Raw genomic sequence first — 21,921 nt, forward strand, 5'->3', positions numbered from 1 at the left:
CTACAATGAACAATCAAGGAACAGCCAATCTTTTCAAGTACACCTGGAACATTTCCAAAAATTGACCATATAAAAGGATATAAACCAGTTTTAACAAATTTCAAAGAATCTGATTCACACAAGCTGCATTTTAGGATCTATAGTCATAGATCCGACTTCTGCAATTAAATTAGAGCTCTGCAACAGAAAGGTAAATGACACACCCTGAGGTCTGGAGATCAGAAAGTACACTTGTAAATCATTTGTGAGCCAAGTAAGAAATCATAAGAGAAATTGACAGTTTCATAGGAGCAACTCTAGGATATGTGATAAAAAGTCTACATTTTGAGACTGGCAGATGCAGAAAATGGTAATTACAGGGGAATTTTAGCTTTAGGTACTTACATTAGAAAGAAAAAAGGCTGAAAATTAATAAGGTGTATTTCACACTAATAGGAAAAGGAAACAATGGAATGAACCCAAATAAAATATAAGGAAAAGGATAAAGAGCAAAAATTAGTGAAACAGAAAAGAAATACGCAACAGAGGTGATCAAATAATCAAGGCCAGATAAAACAGACAAACCTTTTTCAGGATTCATTTTAAAAAATATTTTATTTATTGAGGATTTTAGAGAGAGAGGAGGGGGAGATAGAGAGAGACTGAGAGAGAGACATCGGTTTGTTGTTCCATTTATTTATGTATTCATTGCATTCATTGTTTGATTCTTGTATGTGCCAGACCGGGGATGGAACCCGCAGCCTTGGTGTATTGGGATGATGCTCTAACCAACTGAGCTACCTGGCCAGGCAACAAGATTCTTTTCACGGGGGGCTGGGGAGGGTAGCAGCATGCACAAGGGAACAATAATAGGAATAAAGAACAGAAGAAAGCTGCAAATACAGAAGAGATTAAAAAGATAGGATGAGTATACCATAAATAACATTATGCCAGTTAGTTCAAAAATTTATTAGAAAGGGAAATACTTCTAGAAAACTATAACTTATTAGAGCTGTATCAAGAAAGCCCAAGTTTCCAACAGTGTTAAAGAAATGGAATCAGTGGCTTTTAAAAAATCAAGTCTAGCTGGTTTTTAGGCAATTCCTAGCAGATTTTCATAGAACAAATTATTCTGATTTTATACAAACTCCTACAAGGAATATCAAGAGAAGCAATACTCCCCACCTCATTATATGAGGTTAGTATAACCTTGAAATACAATCAATCAAGTACTGTATGGGAAAGAGAATAACAATCCGTATGAACATAGATAGAGATATTATAAACAGGATACTAGCAAATCAAATCCAACAGTGTATAATAAAGGCAATTCATCATGACTAAGCTGGATTTATGCTAAGAATTTTGGGGTGACTTAACATTAAAAACCTGTAACTTTAATTAATGGGTCAAAGGAGAATTTATGATTCTCTCAGTAGATGTAGTAAAGGCATTCAGTAAAAGTCTATATCTATTCATGGTAAAAGCAGGAATATAACAAAACTTCCTAATGTTAAAAGGTAAATTTTTAAAAAGCCCACAGTAGCAATGATTCTTAATGGTGACACATCGAAAATATTGTTCCTCTAGGAGCAGAACCAGACAAAGGTGTTCGTTATCACACCTTCTGCTCAATGAGGCAAAGATAAGGCAGATAAAGGGAGAAAGAAGGAAACAGCACTGTCCTCATTTGCAGCTAACATAGCTGTATACACTAACGACAAAAGAATCTATACACAAATTATTAGCATTAATAAGAAAGCCCAGGAAGGTTGCTAAATACAAAACCTGGGAGAAGATATTTGTGACATATATAACTGACAAAAAATTAAGATCCAGATCGAAATGTTAATCTTAAAATAAAAAAAGACGAACTAGTAGAAAAATGGGCAAAAGACAATCATAGACACTTTGCAAAAAAAGGAAACAAATTGCCAAAAAAAGATATGCTCAACCTCATTGACAATCAGGTAAATAAACATCCGTGGCACCGTAAGATACCGTTTCCTGCCAACTATAGTATTTCTTACTACAAGACATATAGTAACACCGGGCGCTTGCAGGGCTGAGGATCAGTGGCCATTTTATATATTGCACGTGGACTGCAAATTGGGACAACTTTGAAAGACACTTTGGCGATATTCTGTAAAATTAACCTAGCTACGTTACAGAGAAGTTCTTGCACATGCATAAGAATATTCACTGCAGTACCATTAAAATGGCAAAAAGAGAAAAAAAAAGGAGGCTACCAAATGTCCATTGATAGAAGAATGGATGAACAGCTGATCATACAGGAAAGGAACTATAGCTACACACAGAACCTGGTCAAATATACCGTATAAAAAGGGCAAGTTGTGGAGAACTACACACAGTCATGATATCACTTTTATAAAGCTTAATCAAATAAGTAAACTAAATGTTTTGTTTAGGGGTGTACACACATGTGGTAGAACTGTGTACGGTATTTTCAAAAATCAAAAAATGGTGTCAACATAAAATTGGAGCTAGTATCACTCCTGGTGAAAGGTAGAATAGGATAGGGAAAAGGCATACAGGTAGATGCATCAATAGTTGATGGTCTTAAGTTGAAAGATGGGTTGATAGGAATTTATTTATGCCACATTTATTCTCTTGTATCAAGCCCTGGGCATTAAAGATTTTTTTAAAGCAGCCTGTAGTTCTCCACTTTCACCACTATATGGCAGGCTGTAGTTCTCCACTTTCACCACTATATGGCAGGCTGTAGTTCTCCACTTTCACCACTATATGGCAGGCTGTAGTTCTCCACTTTCACCACTATATGGCAGGCTGTAGTTCTCCACTTTCACCACTATATGGCAGGCTAGTCCGTCAGTAAAGTAACTCCAGTAGGGGAAAGGCTGATGGAAATGTACTCAAGGGCAGCATTCTAGTTAACAATTCAGTTTCTCTTGTAGGAACACATATAAAATAGGGCTTCGCGTTCTTAGAGTGTTTTCCTGAATAACCAGGGCAGCTCAGGTGCACGTTACAGTGGCGTGGATCTTGAAGCCATGTGGCCAGGTTTTGGTTTTCCTTTCTGCTTGGTTATGTAATCATTTTTGCAAACGTAAAGGTGTATCTGCTTGAATGTTGATTTTTATTTCTCAGAATTTTCCAATGGTGTTCATTCCTTAAATTAACAATATGGAGCGTGAGGTTTGTTGATTGGCCTCTCTGATGGCAATTGACACATCTCACTTCTTCTGTGTTCACTGGTTTGGGGCCGTGTTTTTCAGCATTAGCTTTAGAACCACCGTTCAGTGAATGTGTGGATGACATTGTCATACTATATAAAGGAATATTTTAAATCTAATAACATTTATGTTAAAATAGTAACACAGTAGTCGTCAAAATTACTCACAGAAGTTCTGGTGCCAATTGCTTGTTAACATAACGTGATTGACAAATGTGGGTAGGTGTTTCTATTTGAGCAGCCAAGGTGAAGCCACCAAGTGGCAACAGAACAAACAGTAACCCAGCCACACACTTCCGTTTCGCTCTCTAGGCCCGCCCTGTCTGCTAGAGTAGGCACTAGTCTCTAGCCACAGGTAGCAACTGGATTGAAATGAGGTGTGCTGCGAGGGATGTCTTTTTCTTTAATTAAAATGTTTTATTTTATTTTGTTTATATTTAGACAGAGGGGAAGGGAGGGAGAAAGAGAGAGAAATATCAACCTGTGAGAGAAACATCCATCAGTTGTCTCTTGCAAACGCCCCAGCAGGGATAGAATCCCACAACTCAGGCATGTGCCCTGAACTGGGAATCAAACCAGCGACCTTTAGCTTTGTAGGGCGACGCTCAACCAATCGAGCCACGCAGTCAGGGTATAAGTGAAATCTTAGTATGAGAAAAAAAGGGTAAAGTGTTTTAGTAATTGTTAATATTGATTACATGTTAAAATGATAATATTTTAGTATGTTAAATAAAATATATTGTTAAAATTAACTTCACCTATTTCTTTTTACTTTTTTTTAACTAGAAAATTTTAAACGACATACATGGCTCGGCTGTGTGGCTCATATTTTATTTCTATCTGCCCGCATCGATCTCTAGATTTATCACCAGGACTCAGGATACCCACCTACTGGCTGGCTTCATGGGGTGGGACCAGTGCAGTCTTACAGGGCCCCATGTTCAGAAGGGCCTGGCACTTGGTTTAATGCTCTGCTGTCATTGCCTTGACACTTTTTAATTTTATCTTTGATTTTGAGTTTTAGAGGTGAAGTCTCATAAGATATTAGAGCATGCGCCAAGGGGCTAGAGGCCTTGGCTCATTCGCTGTCTCGCCTCCCAGGGAACCCCTGTGCCTCCCATAGTCCCTGGTCCCGCTCCCAGACTGCTGCTCCCTTCCGTCTGGGCGGGGCCTGGGCGCAGTCAAGGGGAGGGTGTGAGGGCGCTGTGGTTGTGGCCGTCCCTTCCCCCGGCTGGCTGGCAGCGAATGGTCCTGCACCGCGCTACCCATACCGTCGTGGGTTGGTTGTCTGTCTGCCCTGGTTTGGGCTGCAGACCCTAGGGCAAGAAGGCCACATGTGCTGCCTTCTCTAGACCGAGCCCCGCCAGAGCGCCTCACAGCAGGCGGCAGCCTGCGGCACTCAGGCCTGAGCACCTCCGGTGGAGGGAATCCCCGCCCCGGGGTGTGGGTGGGGGCGCCGGGGAAGGAGCTGCACTCCCCTGAGAGTGTCCACGCGCTCAGGGGAGCGGGCCCTCGTCTGGCTCCAAGCTTGGGGCAGGCGTGTAGGGCATCTTCCCTTCTTCCTCCACCCTTCAGTCTTTCTTGTGTTTATCTTTCCTGGAAAGCTCTAAGCACCTACTGGGTAAAGCCACAGCGCACAAAAGGTGTAACTTTGGTAATTCCATATGCTAAATACTGTGATATTTGCATTTAAAATCTGGATGGAGAGGGGCCCAGGCCAGGGGAGGGCTTCAAAAGGTCTTTTGGTAAAAAAAAATAATAATAATAAAACCTGGATTACACAATATAAAGATGATTGATAAAATAAATGCTAATGATTTAAAATTTTTTAAAATTTTCTTTACTTAGGCATTAATTAGCAAATAGAAAGACCAGGACAAGAGAAATCGACAAGTCAAGAGAAATCGCTGCAAGAAAGGAAAAAGCTTTTTCCTGCTTTTTTTTCAACAAGGGGCCCTGCATTTTCTTTTTCTCTTTAGGGGAAGGGAGGGAGGAAAACTTCAATGTGTGACAGAAATGTCAGTCTGTTGCCTCTTGCTGGTGCCCAACCCTGGGCACTGGGCTGGTAACGCAGGCATGTGCCTTTACTTGGAATCCAGACTGTGACCCTTTGTCTTGCTAGACTACGCTCAACCCAGTGAGCCACGCTAGTCAGGGCAGGGCCCCTGCATTTTCATTTTGCGCTGGGCTCACAAATTTTGTAATCCATCTGCTTCCATAGTCTTAATTTCAAGCATCCCAGGCTCTGACCACTTCTAGATGTCCAGCTCCTTCCTCCCGCACCCCAAGTCCAACAACTGATTCCAGTGGGACCTACAGTTGATTGTTCTTATCATCTATTCTCTGTCCTTTGCTTTCTGCTTCCCATCTTCCCTCCTTACCCAGTTTTAATGTCATTGTCTCTTATTATAATTACTCCTGTGATATGCCCTGAACTCCCTTGTCTCTCCTCTCTTCATAATTGTCATCTGAGAAAAGCAAATTGCAATACAGCCCAACTCTCTACCCTGTGTGATCTCTCATTCTCTACTAGGCAGCCTTGGGTTCTCGGCCTGGCAGTCTCCAGATTCCAAAGATCAGCCAAAGAGTAACATCCAGTATGCAAACCCTTTCTGTGTCTCTGCTTTAGTCATACTTGCTAAGATGCCATTGGCCAGAGCAAGTCACGTGGCCAAGCCCAGAAATAGACTCCATCTCTTGATGGAAGAAGCTGCGAAGTCACATTGCAAAGTGCCTCTTGTATAGATATGGTAACAAGATGTGACCATTATTTTTCAATTTGCCACAAACCTTAAAAGGAAAGAAAGTGGATGGATCTTAATCTTTCACTTCACATGAGGCATCTTAGTTTCTGTGAATCTGACTAACTTTTTCCAGCAACCTGGGTTATTAGGAAAATAGGAAGAAGCGAGGCAACTTTGTCAAGTCATTAAATTCTCCAGAATTGTGATATTCTGATCACCAAACAAGGGGAGACCCCAGAAAACCAGAACTTATTTATAAAAAATTGTGTATTTATTCTTACATATTTAAACTTCAGTCACCTTCAAAGTACTCTCCATCTGATGCAACACACCTTTTGAGACGTTTCCTCCACTGCTCAAAACAGTGGAGGAAATCACCAAGTTTTTTTTATTTTTATTTTTATTGTTATTCACTTACAGTTGTATGCCTTTTCTCCCCATCCCTCCACCCCACCCCAGCTGAACCCACCTCCCTCCCCCACCTCCACCATCCCCCCCCCAATTTCATCCACGTGTCCTTTATAATAGTTCCTGCAATCCCCTCTTCCCACTGTCCCCACCCCACTCCCCCCTGGCCACTGCTAGACTGTTCCCAACCTCAATGTCTCTGATTGTATTTTGTTTGCTTTTTTCTTCTATTGATTATGTTCCAGTTAAGGGTGAGATCATATGGTATTTGTCCCTCACCGCCTAGCTTATTTCACTTAGCATAATGCTCTCCAGTTCCATCCATGCTGTTGCAAAGGGTATAAGCTCCTTCTTTCTCTCTGCTGCGTAGAATTCCATTAATCACCAAGTTTTTGAACTTGGTGATTTTGATACTTTTTAGTGCTTCTGCTGTTCTTTTTTTTTTTTTTTTTTTACAGTGATAGCCTTTTATTTTTTATTTTTTAAAAGTATATTTTATTGATTATGCTATTACTGCTGTCCCTATTTTTCCCCTTTGCCCCCCTCCACCTGGTAACCCCTTTCCCTCCAGCAATCGCCCCCTTTAGTTCATGTCCAATGGTCATATATATAAGTTCTTTGGCTTCTCCATTTTCTATACTATTCTTAATCTCCCCCTGTCTATTTTGTACCTACCAATTATGCTTCTTAATCCCTATACCTTTCTTCCCATTCTTCTTCCCCACTGATAACCCTCCATGTGATTTCCATTTCTATGATTCTGTTCCTCTTCTAGTTGTTGGCTTGTTTGTTTTTTTAGGTTCAGTTGTGACAGTTGTGAGTTTGTTGTCATTTTAATGTTCATAGTTTTGATCTTCTTTTCCTTAAATGAATCCCTTTAAATTTCATATAATAAGGCCTTGCTGATGATGAACTTTTTTAGCTTTACCTTGTCTGGGAAGCACTTTATCTGGCCTTCCATTCTAAATGATAGCTTTGCTGGATACAGTAATCATGGTTGTAGGTCCTTGCTTTTCATCACTTTGAATACTTCTTGCCAGTCCCTTCTTGCCCACAAAGTTTCTTTTGAGAGATCAGCTCATAGTCTTATGCGGACTCCTTTGTAGGTAACTGTCTTATTTTCTCTTGCTGCTTTTAAGATTCTCTCTTTATCTTTAACCTTTGGCATTTTAATTATGATATGTCTTGGTGTGGTCCTCTATGGGTCCCATTAGTTTGGGACTCTCTGTGCTTCCTAGACTTGTATGTTTATTTCCTTCGCCAAATTAGGGAAATTTTCTTTCATTATTTTTTTCAAATAAGTTTCAATTTCTTGCTCTTCCCCTTCTCCTTCTGGCAGCCCTATGATTCAGGTGTGGGCACATTTGAAGATGTCCCAGAGTCTTATTCTCTCCTTGTTTTTTTGAATTCTTGTTTCTTTTTTCTGTTCTGGTTGACTGTTTATTTCTTCCTTACGTTCCAAATTGTTGATTTGAACCCTGGCTTCCTTCCCTTCCCTGTTGGTTCCCTGTGGATTTTTCTTTATTTTACTTAGTGTAGCCTTCATTTCTTCCCTTATGCGTTTGCCTTACTCAGTGAGTTCTCTGAGCATCCCTATCACCGGTATTTTGAACTCTGTATCTGATAGGTTGGCTATCTCTGTTTTGCTTACTTCTTTTTCTGGAGTTTTCATCTGTTCTTTCATTTGGGCCATATTTCTTTGTCTCCTCAATTTGGCAGCCTCTCTGTGTTTGTTTCTGTGTATTAACTAGAGGGGATTCCCAGTCTTGGCATACCTGTTATATTGTAAGGGGTGAAGCCTTAGGTATTCACCATAGTGAGGCAACCCGCTTCACAGTTTTGTAATGCTGTATGTGGAGGAGGGGTCAGTGAGGGAACAATGCCACTTGCTCAGCCCTTGCCCCATCTCCAGTCACTTCACCCACTTCGCATATGCAGCTGGCACCCTTCTAGCTGCTGTCCTGGTGCTGAGTCCCAAAGTGGGTGGGTTTGCGTAGGTTCTAGGACCATGCAGGTCCTTTAAACCGACCCTCCTGAGAGACTGACAGTTTCTTCTGCCTCCCCGACCCCCACTGGTTTTTACAGCCAGAAGTTATGAGGCTTTATTTCCCAGCACTGGAACCCTGGGCTTGGTGGTCTGTCCTGGGGCTGGGATCACTTACTCCCCAGGTGTCCCTCTGGGTTTTTATCTGCAACACATGAATGTGGGCCGCCGGATCCACTGGCTGCTGCCTCTGCTGTCTTGCCGGCAGTGCCTCGCTGCTGCCACACTGCACCCTCTCTGCTCGGCTTCCTGGCCCTGCCCCTCCTACCCGTCTGGATGAAAATTTCTTCTTTAAACCCTTGGTTGTTGGACTTCCATACAGTTTGACTTTCTGGTAGTTCTGGTTGATTTTAGTTTTGATGTCAATTGTGGTCCTTCTTATGGTTGTGCAAGGAGGCAAAAGGTGTCTATCTACACCTCCATTTTGGTTGGAAGTCTCTCTCTGCTGTTTTTTTTGTTTCACCTCTTCCATACTGGAAAAACATTTACCTTTGAGGAGTTTTTTCATCTGGGGAAACAAAACAAAACAAAAAAACTAGGGGCGAGATCAGGTGAATAGGGAGGGTGAGGCATGGGGGTTATGCCATTTTTGGTCAAAAATTGCTGAACACTCAGCATGGTGTGGGCAGGTGCACTCATAAATCACCCATCATAAAATGGACAAACACTTTGAAAAGGTCTTCAAAAAAATTCACTGAAGTTGAATGCAGCCTCTCACAACAACACCAGGTGGTACACTGATACAGATGGGTTCCTAGAACACTCACCTAGCGGGGGAAGCCTGTAGTACAAGGGCCTGCCCTTCAGAAGATAATTCTGGGGTTTTTTTGGTTCCCCCCTCATACATTACTAAAAGGAGCTACTTTGAAAACAAACACCAAGTGTCTAATCAGTACAATGTTTTACATGGATTATAATACTTGTTTCCCTTAACATTACTAGGTAGGTAGTGTAAAGCCCATTGAATAGATGAGGACATAGAGGCACAAAATAGTTAATATATTTGTATAAAGTCACACAGCTGTGAAGTGGCATAATTCAGATTTGAACCCAGGTCCATCTAAAGCCAGAGCATGCAACCTCTTTGCCATGCTGTTACCTAACTTAAGTGGTTCTTTCTAGACGAAGGAAGACTCATCTTAGGTGACACAGCATGGCTGATAACTACTGTTTTGCAAGAAATTTGCATTCTATAACTTTATTTTCCATTGACTACCTCCTAATTTAACAAAACACTGTAATATGAATTTTATATATTAAGCTCCATTAAGTCAGAGAGAGATGCTATGTAATATAATAGCATAGTAACATTAAACCCTAGATTAGGTTGTAAAGGTCATACATTTGTATACCACCACTTAATTTACCTTTTAATATTCAAAGAAAGATGAAGTGCATTTGTTGAATAGGCAGGACGTGCACACAGCACACACTTAAGGGTGTGCGACAGCAGGGAACAATCTGGCAGTTCCTCAGTGACTTAAAGCGCTCACTACCATGTGACCCACCAATTCAACTCCTAAGCGTACACTCAAAATAATTAGAAGCAGGTGTTTGAGCAAAAGCTCATAGGTGAATGTTCATGGCAGCTTTATTGCAAACAGATGAAAGGATAAGAATCGTGGTGTATCCAGACAATGGAATACTATTCAACTATGAAGAGTAGTGAAGTGCTGATACGTGGAACGACATAGACGAATCTTGGAAACAGCATGCTAAACGGAAGAAGCCAGTCACAAGACACCACATATCGTATGTTTTCATCTAGATGAGATATCCAGAATAGACCGATTCATAGGACAGAAAGCAGGTTAGCGATTTCCAGGGGCGAGGGGCAGGGAGAGTGGGGGAGTGGCTGCTTTAACGGGCATGGGGTTTCCAGCTAGTTCTGGAACTAGACAGTGATAAGGGTGCACAACATTGTGAATGTACCCAATGCCACCAAATTGTACACTTTAAAGTTATTACAACGTCGAATTTAATGTTATATGTATTTTATCACCAAAAAGCCCCCAAAGGATATGCAAGAATATGCAGTGAAAAGTAAACCTACCTGCCACCTGTTTCCCAGCACCCATTTTCCCTACGCAGGAGTCAGTACCGTTACCGGCTGCTTCTGTGTTTGTCCTGACAGATTCTAGGCATCCACAAGCATGTATATTCGGAGTTAGTTTGATACCCTAAATCAGGGTTTATAGCACTATGACCCAGGAACCAAATCTATTCCAACACCTATTTTTGGATGGCCTGCAAGTTTTTTTAGCTTTTTAATCGAGGTAAAATATGCATGTCACAGTTTACCATCTTAACCATTTTAAGTGCACAGTTCAGAAGCATTAAGTACATTCACACTGTTGTGTGAACTCTTTCATCTTGCAGAACAGAAAACGATACCCTTCCAACACCAAATCCCCATTTCTTCTTCTTCCTGGCTCCTGGGAACTGCCAGTCTCCCTTTCGTTTCTATGAGTTTTACTGATATCATACAGTATTTATTTCTTTGTGACTGGCTACATCACCGAGCATAATGTTCTCAAGGTTCATCCGTGTTCTAGCATGCGACAGAATTTCTTTCCGTGTTAAGGTTGAATAATATCCCATTGTACGCGTGTTTCACATTTTGCCCATCCTCTCATCCATCATTGGACATGTGGGTTGCTTCCACATTTTGGGTATTATGAACAATGCTGCTATGTGCACTGGTGTGCAAATACCTCTTCCCATTTTTTTCTAAAATAAATAAGGCTGTAATTAATACTTTTGTACATATACCACTTTGTACATGTCTGAGCCTCTCTGTAGGATAAATTCCTAAAACTAAAATTGTTGGGTCAAAGGAAATGAGTATTTTATAACTTGTTTTATATTGCTAGATTGTGGTTCATCTCTGTGACTATTTTACAGTCTCACCAACACTGTATGTTTCCAAACTTTTTGATCGTTGACACTATGATTGATTAAAGATGGCATTTCCATCAATAAGAATGAATGGAAACACATGAAGTTTGTTTAAATCCCGGAGTTCGTAATGATGCAATAAAATCCCTCCAAAATAGTCAGTGTTCGCATCTGGAGGATGTTAAGGAAACACAATCCACTATTTTGAAAACAAACAAACTGAAAATCAAAAGGAAAGAATCAAGCGTGGCCTGCCTTTTCTACTTAGCTGTGTCTCAGGATGGCCAAAGAGCTGATGAGAGGGAGTTTCTCTTTAAGAAGCTGCTCGTTATTAAATAAAGCAGGAACAGCGCAGCCACTGAGGAGATCATGGGTGTCGGCAGGGGCATCAACGGTGGCAGAGAGAGACAGAGTCAGAGAGAAAAAGACACCTGGACATCCTCTGCCTCCTGATAGGAGACCCCGCACCACCTCCGAACTGCTCTCTCCCAAACGGGCAAAACCAGGTCTAAGTGCCAATCGCCAAGTTACAAAAAATATAAGCATAAGAACAAGGTGAGCAACATGCCAAGGGGATGCAATCTGCAAAATCCAGACTAGGACACCACAGGACAAATCCTAATTTCTTCAACAATATCTTAAGAGAAAAAAAATCAAGGAGGGAGAGTGAATCTCTAAAATACCAAATGCAATATATGGACCTTATTTAAATCTTGACTCAAACAAACAAAAAAAAACATGTTTAAAAAAAACAATTTATAATAGGACATTATTTATAATAGGACATTTGGGAATTTGACCTCTGGTTAGATATTTGACAATATGAAAGAATTGTTATTAATTTTAAAGATATGATATTTATATTATATTTTAAATATTGTGGTATTATATGTTAAAATTATAGTATTATGGTTAGGTTAAAAAATCTTATCTTTTCTAATGACGCTTCGGGAGCCGGAGATTGAATGAGTGGCGGGCTCTGTGGTGCGTTGCGGTCACCAGGGACCCGTCCCGAGCTCGTGTGCGAAGCTGCGGTCTGTGGCCGTCACCTCGGACTGCGAGACTACGCGGCTGCAGCGTGCGCTGGAGCGGGAGACGGCGGGAAACATCCAGTATAACCTGGCTGTTGGATTCCTCTGGATCTTCTGCATACTTAACCACTAGCTGGCCAATTTCTTTGTGCAGTTTGCCCATTGTCATGGCCTCTTTCGCAAGCGGAGCAATGGTAATCTCACCGTCTGCCATATTCACAAGCACGCCTTACAGGGCTGATCCGCCTCCAAGTCTACAACTCCGGCGACGTGACCTGGGTGCATCTGCAGGGCTCCAGCTCACTGGCCTTGTGCAGGTACCAGAGCAGCACGGCCCAGTCCTGTCGCTGCCGCGGCAGGGCGGGCAGAGTCCTGGTGGACTCCCGGACAGCTTCTGTTTTGGGGTGATAACTGAGATGCAATGTCTTTGATAGAGCCTGCCAGCTGTGCTTTTCGGGCACCAAAGTCCTTGCTGGGGAGAGCCGAGTTCTTCACTCCCGCATACCCCCGTTGTGAGAACTGCAACGTAGCTCTCCGTCGTTTTAACCGGGCTCCCAGGTTTCAGGTACATTCTACACCTGGTGAAGGCGGCATATTTCTCTGGGTTACAATCTTTGGCGGTCAGAACAAGAGCAAAATGAGTCACCTTTTTCAAAACGGAAGAATCCGGAACTTCCAACTGTTGTGATATAAAACCATGTTCTGTACTGACCAAAGACGAAGGGATGGAGGAGGGTGTTTTCATCCGTAAGGCAGCATTTCCTCAGCAGCAGATTCCTTAAAGTAGCTGTTGTGAGGGATAACACCACACCCACAGAACTTCTCCTTTTGCGTCCTTTCCAGGGAGCTGGGCTCCGAGCGTCAGCTGGGTGTCCGCCCCCTCAGCCACAGCCGCCCCCTGCCGCCTCCGCCGCCGCAGCTGCCAGCACGGACAAATTTTTTCTCAAGGTGGATGCGCCACTGTATGCTTCCACCAGCAATGAATGGGGGGTGGGGGCGGTATTTCATTTTTTCCACATCCTCATCAACATTTGTTATTATCTGTCTTTTTGATTACAGACATCCTAGTATGTAAATGGTAGAAAATCATTGTGATGCAGATTTGCATTTTCCTAATGAAAATGCAAAAAAAAAAAAGTCATTTGTTGACTTCTAACAGGTGGAAGGAGAAGATCTTCATAGGAGGCATGTTTTAGGAAAGAGAAATATAATCCTTAAAAAAACTGCCCTCACTCTCACTGGTGAAGCTCAGGGGCCTGAGAGTGGGCCTGCGAACCAAAGGGTCACTGGTCCATTCCCAGTCAGGGCACATGCTGGGGTTGTGGGCCAGGCCCCCAGGAGGGGGCGTGTGAGAGGCAACCACACACTGATGTTTCTCTCCCTCCCTTCCTCCTCTCTAAAAACAAACAAACAAACAAATCTTATCTTTAAAGATATATACTACAATAATTATTGGTGAAATGATACAGCGTCTGATATTTGCTTCAAAAGAATACAATGAGAATGTGTGTGTATGGGGCATGGATGCACCAAGAGGATTATGAGTTTATCAGTGATGCACACTCTACAATTCTCTCTACTTTTGTTATGTTTTAAATTTTCCAAATAAAAAAAATTTCATTTCAAAAAGAGAGAGAGACCAAAAGAATTTAGAAACAATGAATATAGATAGCTCTTTTTAAGAAGTTTGATGTAAAAGAAACAAAAAGGAAAAAAGAATCAATAGCTATGAGGGTATTTTTTTTTAATCCTTACCCAAGGATATGTTTATTGATTTTTTTTTTGAGAGAGAAACGTCTATGTGAGAAAGACACATTGATCAGTTGCCTCTCGGTTGCGCCCCGACTGGGGATCGAACCTGCAGCCTGGGCCTGAGCCCTGACTGAGAATCAAAGCGGCAACCCTTCGGTCTATGGGATGACACTTCAACCAACTGAACCACCTGGCCAGGGCAGGAGGAGCATTCTTTTTAAAAAGGAAAGTTAATCGTTCAAATATTACATACATATGGAAAAGTGTACAGCACTAGGGAATCCTCACCAAGTGAACATCCCCATGTACGATAAAAGGTATATTACTGGTTTTTTTGGTAAACATTTTTGCTGAAGTATAACTTACATACAGTATAGTGCACACACATACCAAACTCAATACATTTTACAAACAAGCATCACCATGTAACCAACCATATTAGTCAAAAACAGTGAAGAATGCTAGAAACTTCCTCTGGGTCTCCTTCCAGTCAAGACCCCCTGCAAAGGTAAACTCTCTTCTAAGTCCATCAAAGATTCATTTTGCTTTCTTTTGAACTTCATATAAATGGAGTCATTCAACAGTTACTCTTTTGGGTGGCTTCCTTTGCCCGTATGTATATCACAGAAGAAGGGAGAAAAGAGAAAAAATTTGAGAGGGCCTCTGTGCTAACCTGTGAGGGCAATAAACTGGACTGTGAAGTGAGATTTATTAATTCTCTGCACCTGAGGACCTGAGGACCTGAGGACCTGAGTACCAATTATAAAACAAACAGGCAAACAAATAATTTCACAAATTAAACAACTAGGAAACAAATACATCTAAAATTCCCAGCATTTTTGGTAGCTAAACAAATATAAACTCATATAACAAAGATACCAAATTAACAAATGTTTTAAAAAGACTAATATTCAGTGTTATGGAGAGTTTGGTGAAATAGGGGTCCTCATATGTGGCTGGAAGGTGTGAAAATTGGAAAAACATATTTAGGAAAGCAATTAATAATGTTTATTAAGATTCTAAAAAGGTTTACGCCTTTTGTCTTGGTAATTCCGTTTCTTGGAATCTAGCTAAAACTATATTTCCAACAAACCCATGGTCAATAATATAGAACCATTGAAATGGTTTTTATAGATTGTGTGATATGATAGGAAAATGTTTATGACTAGAGTTTTTTTTTAAAGCAGGAAATACAATCAAGTATTATTAATAGTGTATATTATACATTTTGAATACAAATATATAAAGAACTATCAAACCCCACTTCTAGGATATAAGATTTAGGTCCTGCCCACAGCAAACTTGCAGCATGGAAATAACAGACGGTAAAAATAGGCAAAAATAGGCAGACCTCCACTTTTGTGGGAACGGAGATTCAGGCTAGGTTGGACTTGTTGAGTAAGAACTGAGACATATCAGCATATCCATATCAACATAACACAACCGTTCCAGGAAATTCTTGCCCAGGGAGAGAAATAGATTAATTGTGTGCCTGAAGAAATTAATTTTTCTCAGTTTGGTCATTTGGGACAGGGCTAATGACTGCTTCCCTATCACAACCACAGACTGCCCGCATGGGCAAAGAGCTCACTTATGTGACAAAGTTTACCAAGGTTTGCTTCAGGACCCGCACTTCTCTGTGCCTGCAAATCCTACACTGTCTTAAACGTCACAAACTATGCCCAACCCCCATCAATTCTTTTGCTTTGAAAATCACCTTGAGCTCAGACCCCAAAACCCTACAAATAGCCTGTCTTTCTTTCCTTTCTTTTTATTTTTAGACAGAGGAGAAGGGAGGGAGAAAGAGAGGGAGAGAAAGATTAATGTGTGGTTGCCTCTCGTGTGCCCCCTACTAGGGACCTGGCCTGCAACCCAGGCATGTGCCCTGACTGGGAATCGAACCAGTAACCCTTTGGTTTGCAGGCTGGTGCTCAATCCACTGAGCCACACCAGCCAGGGCTAAATAGCCTATCTTGAAATGTCCCTTCTGAGATACTAGCAAGTCTCGATCAAGTTGGTGTTCTCCCTCACTGCAGTAAATATGTAACAGACTTAGACTTACTTTGCTTCAACAACAAGTTTCTCTGGTGTTCTTTTGGGGAGTTGGTAGGAGACCAGAGTTCTGACAAAATCTGTGGACTTGAATGAGAAAAAAACCCGATATTTATTTTCATAATCCTTTAACTGAAATTCAGCATCTCCTTCCATTATGAATGTAAGCAACAAACCGTGGCGACTTGTCACCCATAAAAATTACAGGTATTTCAATCCGCATTAGAGCTGTTGCATATTCTCAAAATGTCGTTTCTGCCCACCACTTCTTTGAAATTACTGTTGGGTCAGACTGGTGAGGGCTCTGAGATTTTGCCCTACTTGCAAGCTAGCAAGACAGCTCGCCACAGCTTCATGGCCAGTGACAGGGGACATGAGACTCCCGGATCTCAGATGAAGGGTTTGATTACTCACGGCGAAGTGGTAGCCAGAGTGCCACTGCACTTGCGCTATTTCTCTGATCTCTAATTCCCACAGGCCAACTCGGAGGGCCAGGTGACAAGAGCACATGCAGGGGATTATGTTACAAGAGAGGAATTTAGGGCCAAGGACCCAGCACTTTTTGAGCCAGCAGTAAATGAAGCAAGCAACAAATAGGCTAGTCCGGTTGCCTAAGTGACGAGCTACTGGAACTGCTCAGTGTCACGCGATGGTTGAGCCTTGCAGTCTGGCGCCCTCAGCAAGAATGTTCAGGCACATTCAGGGCCCTGCCTCTTCAACGTGTAGTACTAGACCTTGTTATTAATGCCTTTATAAAGAAGCAGAGGCATTGCCATATCATCATTTTGTTTTCATGTTTTAATATGACTGGTTTCCTTTATGATCCCCCGTATTTTATTATATGCATATAAACACACCTTATTCTGAGAAAGGATTGGCAGGCTTAATTGGACTGCCAAAGGGGACCATGGCACAAATTAGGTCAACAAGCTGCAGATTTTGAAAAATATTTTCACCAAGAGGTACTGATATAGAAAGAAATTTTTGTACAACTCCATGACTCAGGAAAACCTCTTCAGAGCTCCCTGTGTCTGGAGGGCAGAGTAGGAATGGTCCCGGCGTCAACTCTGGGAGACTAGGGTCTGAGTCTCAGTTGCACGAACCCCAGCTGGTTAAACTCTGCGCGGGTTTTCCTCCTCTGTAACAGGAGATGCTGTGAACTCACTCACAGGCTCTACAGGCTCCAAACGGAGAGTAAGAAGTACATTCTCACACATTGCCGGTGGAGAGTAAATAATATATTTTCTGCAGAGTAATTTGGTTCTATGTACTCAAAAATATTCAAATCCTTCAAGCTAGTAATTCTATTACCAGAAAGTTATCATTAGATCATGTTAGATATAAAGACAAACATGTAAGTAAAAAGATGTTCATGGCAGTGTTATGTATAATAGTAACATTTTTGTAAACATCTGAGATGTCCAAGTTAGGGCGTGGCTACAGAAGCTGTGGCACATGTATGCTGAAAATTCCGTCATTTTGAACTGTTGTACTGGGACGGTTGATGACATTAGACGATGCCAACGATTTTATGTTAAATGACAAAAAAGACATAAAACACTGTATGTTGCAAGCCTCCACTTTTGTTTAATGAAGCACATATGCATGTGGGCTTAGAAAGACTAGTTGGAGATTTCCTGAAAATGTTGTTGCTTTGTAGTAAGAGAATCAAATTAATTTAAAAAGCAACTCAAATTTAAGGCTATTTGTGTGGAAGTGCTGCACAAACATGCAATGTTATTCATGTTTTTCTGGGGCTGTAGAAGCGCCATTGGATTCATGTGTAAATCAACGCACGTAAGTGCAAGGAAGATAAATCGGTCCTCAGGCAGCTGTGTTCTGTGCTCCTGCAGCGGCACACTCCCCCTGCTTGCTCCTGCTGCCTTCCCCCCGGCAGGCAGCCGACTCACCCAGCCCTAACCCCTGTTTGTTTTTCTTCTTCTCCTCCACCCACCACCCAGCCCTTCTTCTCCAGGTACCTGCCTGTCTGGTCTTGTCTCTAGGCTGAATCATGCCTCAGAAATGGGAAAGGCCTCAAGGCCAGGGCCTGGTTGGAGAGCCGAGGCCCAGCTTGAGTGTTACAGCAGTGCCCATAATGAAGCTTTGGGTGCCGATTTGGGGCTGGAGGGCAGGTGTGGGTGGTGTCATGTTAATGGGCTTCTGGGTCTTGGCCCTGGTGGAAAGCCGAAGCCATAGGGCCAAACACAGGTGAGGAAAAAGTAACTTCTTTGGTATGATTTGAGGGCATCCTGTGGTTTCCCACACCCCAGGGATCTCTGGTGCTAACTCACTCTCCTCTGCTCCTGAGATCTCTACCATTAGAGAAGGCTCCTGTTAAAATGCACATGGTTCATTCGGGGCAGTAACAACCCCTAATATTAAGGCTGAGGTTCTGGAATCGGCCAGGGCCTAGTTAGATTTGGATCCCAGCTCCCCTACTTTTTGGGGATGTCACTTGATGTCTCTGAGCCTCGGTCTCCTCATCTGTAAATGGTGACAAGAAGCTCTTACTATATATACCAAACATAGGACACGCACAGTCCTAGGTGCCTTTTTCATATTAACTCATCTGAATTACACCACAACCTTACTAGGCATGTGCTGCTAGCATCATGGCCATTTTACAGATGAGGAAACTGAGGCCCAGAAGGTTAATTCACTTGCTCACGGTCTCACAGGATCAGCACGAGGATGAACCCAGGCAGTATGGCTCCAGAGTCTATGTTTTTAACAATCACGCTAAAGAGCTTCACTGTAAGAAGTAACTATGTTATATTAGGAGCTTACTTTGTGCCAAGCACTGTGCCACATGCTATACAGGAATTTCTCGTTGTTCATCCCAATGCCCGGATGAGGCATGGACCATTATTACAGGTTAACATCAACCTGGCAGGACAGCCTACTGTCCCTCTGTTAAGGGTTGGGCCTTTACGAGGTTGCTAGAGCCCAGAAGAGCTAAGATGTGTCCATACATAACTGTGACTCATGGTAGAATCAGAGGCTAATGGAGCTGGAAGAGAGCTTAGAGATGAGCTAGTTTACACTCATTTTTACGTCAGATGACATAACTTGTTTGCTTTGCTTATTCCCATAGGGTTTGGGGTATGACCTAGTGAGATAATGATTACAACAACCAACACTTACTGAGTTGCTTGCTCTGTGTGTGTGTGATTCAACCCTCACAACAACCAGATAAGAGAAGCACTATTGTTATCTGCGTTTCACAGATAAGGAGACAGATGTAGAGAAGTTAAATAAACTTGTCCTCAGTTAGGCAGCTGGCAAGCGGTGGAGCTGGATGCTGGCAGAGGGGATTCCAGAGCTTGGGGCTGAACCTCCATGCTCTGTGCCTTCCCAGCCGCAGAAGGTGGTTAAGAAGCCTAGAAGGAGGGGGCTAGAACAGGTGGATCAGAAAGTGCTTTGTAGACTATAAAGTGCTGTACAGACATGAGTTGCAATTAGAAAGAGGTGAGGGTCCCAAGAGAGACGTAAAGTGGTATAGAGCTCAAGGCAAAATCTAGGATGACCTCTAGGATGAAATGGCATTGGCTTTGGCTTTGGACCTGTGTTCCTGTGTAGGAATGTGGAAGGTCTGGCATGTGTGGGGGGGTGGTGGTGGGGGGAAGGGGTTTCCTCTAGCCCTTCAGCATTAGCACAGGATGGTGGTCAGATTAGCTAATTGGTGCCTTGGCCCAAGTGAAGTGATCAGGACCATTTAAAGTCTCGGGACCTCCAGCCAAGGTCCTCGCTAAACAGCAGGTTGGGTGGTGTGACAAGAAAAAAAACCCTGAGATGTTCTAAATTACATTACAGCAGCCTAAAGAGGGAGAGAGACAGCAGTTCGCCTGTTAATCCCCGGGGTCCAAAGGCTGCTCACGCTCTTGAGTATTTGTTGGAATTCTGAGTTAACTTCCAGGTGGCTACTTCCACGATTGTCTGAAAGACAAAAGCCAGGTGCCACTGAACCCCAGGAGCCTCCACTTTTTACTTACACCTGAATTTCCCATACTATTGCCCACAACCAGTCCAGAACTAGTCCTCTTATCTGTAGCCAGTGTAAATTCTTTCAAAACACCTTAACATCGTTCTTCCCCAAAACGTGTCCTGGTCAACTCCAAGCCAGTGGACCTGGTGTCTTCTCCTCCTCGCGCTGCTGCTGCTGCTGGTGTGGACTTCATGCCCCAGGATCTGGTCCTTTTTATGGCTCAATAAATCCTTTTTTTAAAAAGGGCTTTTAGCCATGGAAGTTAAGTTTTTTGTTTACTAGGGGGATGAAAGGAGGCACGAGGGCTGGTAGCAGGGACGGCGGGGTGGGGGTCAGAGCCTGAGCCCAAATCCTGGTGTTCTACCACACTCGAGTTACGAGGCCATGGGCAGACTACACAGCATCTCTACCCAGCTTTCTCATCTGAAGAATGGGAATCGATAATACTGGTATGTCGTTCAGAGGTTTTGTGCAAATTTAACATGCTAATGTGTGTAAAGTGTTTGCTGTGATGCCTGGCATACAGGAAGTGCTCAGTGAGAGGCAGCTATTTTTATTTCTGTTGTGATCCCAGGGTCCTTGACTGGCACCGAGACTCAGGGAGAAGTGGGCTTAGAAGAAATGAGACAGCGCTGACTATCTGTCCCCCTCCCACACCGTAGGTTTTGTTTTTGACCATCGTTAGATGTGCCTTTCAGGGACAGGCAAGGATTGGGAGGAAGAGGAGGCGAGGCCAATGGGCCATGAGTCCCCTGAAACTGGGCTGCTAGAGAGTGGTCATCAGTGGTTTCTTGGTTGTCACACTCACTGCTTTCTGACATCCTTCTCTGTAGCTCTCTTGGAATTTCTGTCTTGTGAATGAGCCCCCTCAGTCACTTGCATACTATGGATTTAATCTCCAGCCTCAGAGGCAGATTCACTCCTGCAGGTTAATGTCGCCACAGAAGGATGACTCCTTCCCAGCACCAGGCTGGGTGAAGGAGCTTGCATGTTGCCATTACACCGGCCCTGCAAGGGAAGTATTTTATTAACTCCAGTGTACAGATGAAGAAACTGGCCCAAGGCCATCGCTAGCCCATAGAGAAGGGTGTCCAACCCAGATCTGCTCAACACCAAGGGTCATCCTCTTTCATTAAAGTATGTTGGAGGGTTGTAGGACTAAAACAATGATCTTCCTGGTGTTCCAAAATGACATCTCGCATGTGCTTTAATTACATCTGAGAAACTCCATTGGCTCAGAGCTGTAAGGGTAGGCCTACCTGCCTTGATAAAAGAAATACTCTGCAGAGGGTTCACCTAATTCTGCTGGACTTCCCAAACTCCAGGAAGCAAAGCACTGAAGACTGGTTCTGTTTTGGTCTGAGTGGAAGGTTACAGTTTTTTTGTTATTAGCAAATTAATCTCCATCAGGCTATAGCTACTTGCAGTTACATTTAACTATTGTTCATTTGCTCAGTAGCTTTCTTTCTTTTTTTTTTAATGCTCAGTAGCTTTCTGTCAAGGGGGAGGGGAATAGGTCAGAAGCACAAGGGACTATTTCTCAGCTTTGGCCTTTGGGAAAGCAGCCTTGTCCTGTTTACACATTCTCTTCAGATTTGCACAACCTGACCACAGACATGTCACCCGCCAAGCCCAGGTAAACACAGGCAACCAACGACTCTAAAATCAGCCAGTGCTGTTGAGCAACCGAAGGATCCTAGAGCCCCCTATGCTAGAATACTGTAATAAATATAGGAAAGAAAAGAGCAGTTCAAGGCTCCTGACCTTGGGCTGCTGGAGCAGAAGTACACTCCTACCTGGGGAGGAGGCAGTGC

At 42.7% G+C, this 21,921-nt stretch overlaps 1 pseudogene; it reads right to left on the bottom strand.

The window, feature by feature from the left end:
• Positions 1–12,223: 12,223 nt before the first annotated feature.
• On the bottom strand, positions 12,224–13,063 carry LOC112311006 (DENN domain-containing protein 10-like; annotated as a pseudogene).
• Positions 13,064–21,921: the final 8,858 nt, after the last annotated feature.

Source organism: Desmodus rotundus, chromosome 7 (genome assembly GCF_022682495.2).
Source record: "Desmodus rotundus isolate HL8 chromosome 7, HLdesRot8A.1, whole genome shotgun sequence".
Classification (NCBI taxonomy): Eukaryota; Metazoa; Chordata; class Mammalia; order Chiroptera; family Phyllostomidae; genus Desmodus; species Desmodus rotundus.